Source organism: Petromyzon marinus, chromosome 16 (genome assembly GCF_048934315.1).
Source record: "Petromyzon marinus isolate PM22_M1 ecotype Great Lakes invasive population chromosome 16, UKy_Petmar_22M1.pri1.0, whole genome shotgun sequence".
NCBI lineage: Eukaryota > Metazoa > Chordata > Hyperoartia > Petromyzontiformes > Petromyzontidae > Petromyzon > Petromyzon marinus.
The window spans coordinates 2,938,230-2,940,903 of record NC_133682.1 but is presented as its reverse complement, the minus strand read 5'-3'; the positions used below and the strand labels follow the sequence as shown (position 1 = coordinate 2,940,903).

Sequence of the window (2,674 nt, the reverse complement as noted above, 5' to 3'; positions counted from 1 at the left end):
GGGTAGTGATGGATACACAGCAAGTTGTTATAGACTGAGTAGTGATGGATACACAGCAAGTTGGTATAGACTGAGTAGTGATGGATACACAGCTAGTTGTTATAGACTGAGTAGTGATGGATACACAGCAATTGGTTAGAGAGTGTGGTAGTAATGGATACACAGCAAGTGGTTAGAGACTGGGGTAGTGATGGACACACAGCAAGTTCTTATAGACTGGGTAGTGATGGATACACAGCAAGTTGTTATAGACTGGGTAGTGATGGACACACAGCAAGTTGGTATAGACTGAGTAGTGATGGATACACAGCTAGTTGTTATAGACTGGGTAGTGATGGACACACAGCAAGTTGGTATAGACTGAGTAGTGATGGATACACAGCAAGTTGTTATAGACTGGGTAGTGATGGATACACAGCAAGTTGTTATAGACTGAGTAGTGATGGATACACAGCAAGTTCTTATAGACTGGCTAGTGATGGATACACAGCAAGTTGTTATAGACTGAGAAGTGATGGACACATAGCTAGTTGTTATAGACTGAGTATTGATGGATACACAGCAAGTTGGTATAGACTGAGTAGTGATGGATACACAGCTAGTTGTTATAGACTGAGGTAGTGATGGATACACAGCAATTGGTTAGAGACTGGGGTAGTGATGGATACACAGCAAGTTGTTATAGACTGAGTAGTGATGGATACACAGCAAGTTATTATAGACTGAGTAGTGATGGATACACAGCAAGTTATTATAGACTGGGGTAGTGATGGATACACTGCAAGTTGTTATAGACTGAGTAGTGATGGATACACAGCAAGTTGTTATAGACTGAGTAGTGATGGATACACAGCAAGTTGGTATAGACTGAGTAGTGATGGATACACAGCTAGTTGTTATAGACTGAGTAGTGATGGATACACAGCAAGTTGGTATAGACTGAGTAGTGATGGATACACAGCAAGTTGTTATAGACTGGGGTAGTGATGGATACACAGCGAGTTGTTATAGACTGCTGCAGGGTAACGTGCTAGGCAGCAGAGGGCATTGAAGCAAAATCCATTGTTGGACTGTACTACGCCCCCACGTTTGCGTACCCCGCCTTCACCAACCCGCATTGACCAGCGTGGTGAAGTATGGTCAAATAACCTCCACGACCTGCACAGCCGAGGGAGGTCCTCATCCAGCAGTGGATTGACACAGCATTGTACGCATATGTACTTTATGCTATTGTAACCATTGCTGTATTTTTCAGTGTTCTGCAGGTGTCAAGTGTGGTTTATTATAAACGTCGCTTGCTGTGAGGTGGAGCGGTGGCGCAGTGGTTAGCGCAACGCGCTCTGAGCCCAACTTCTTAATTTGGATACATTATTTAGTGTCGCTGTTGCGTTGAGTGCACAAGCACACACATTCAAAAAACTCAACAAATTCAACATTACGGCCTTAACTCTACCTCTCTATGTATGTGCTATGAAGGGCCTTTGTCCGAAACGTCGCCTATTATATACTTTTCCTTTTAAGGTCACATTGTTATTGCCGATTGTGTTGAGGTTTTCTCTTATTTTTTTTTAAGTTGCACGACAATCAGCAGCGGAGTGGCTCACGGCGTGAGAGGTTGGCGAAGTCCTTCTTCATCTGGCAGTTGGCCAAATTGCGTGGCTGATTATTATTATAATTTACTATAGTAATTAAACACGAGGTCAAACAACGTCAAAACATCGCTGTTTTTCCAAGTACATGTGTCACGGTGAAGCTTCCCTATTCGTCATCCCTGGTAGTCTAGTGGTTAGGATTCGGCGCTCTCACCGCCGCGGCCCGGGTTCGATTCCCGGTCAGGGAACGTTGATTTTTTTTATCGATCGGCATACAACACACTCACACGTAGTCGGGTAAAAACAAAAAAATAGTGGTCCACATTTTGCAATTTAGGAAAATTATCTGCAAATAGCTTTTAACAATAATCGCACCATACTGTGAAATCTCGGCAGGGCCTTCCTGAAAAGTAATGATGAGGCTTTCCTACGTAAAAAAAAATCAAGGATAGTCGTAATAATAAATAAAGTGTGGGATCTCCATTCCATATATTCCTAGACGTCCAGCAGTGGCGTGTTTACTGCCCCAGCAATTGACGGTGCTGTAACATCACCTACTATTCCTGACCAAATAAAGCCACGCGTTACGTGGCTATTCTGCTCTGTTGGCAGTGGTGCGCTGGTACATTTAACAGAACGCGAACTAAAACATTCGTCAATTACACCGTGGCCTTAAAAGGACACACACACATATACATATAGCATGGGCAAACGTATCGGGCAATGGGCATTCTTCATCGCACTTAAAAAAAAAACAGTTTGAAAAAGAACCCACAGGATTACGATGACCGTGAGCGTATGGTTGCGCTATCTCGCTATGAGAGAGGGGTGAGAGAGAGTGGCTGGCCATGTGGTTTCATTGTGTTACGGTCCTGGCGTCACGCACGATCTACTTCGTGGCGATCGCGCGCCTGCAGATGGACCGTGCACGGAACGCCGTGTCGTGTGGTGTGTGTGGTCGCGGTCTTCATCTCTCACCGGGCTGAAACGGCCAAGGGGGTTTGCTGGTAGGGCCCTGCTCTCGGCCACCACTCCGTGTACGTGTGGACGTCAAACACAAAAAAAAACGTTCTAAGGAAATT

General features: G+C 44.7%; 1 non-coding gene across 1 annotated transcript; it reads left to right on the top strand.

Annotated features, from left to right (window-relative positions):
* The first annotated feature begins 1,768 nt into the window (after positions 1-1,768).
* TRNAE-CUC (transfer RNA glutamic acid (anticodon CUC)) lies at positions 1,769-1,840 on the top strand. The gene has a single exon. It is a non-coding gene; the product is annotated as a tRNA-Glu (tRNA).
* Positions 1,841-2,674: the final 834 nt, after the last annotated feature.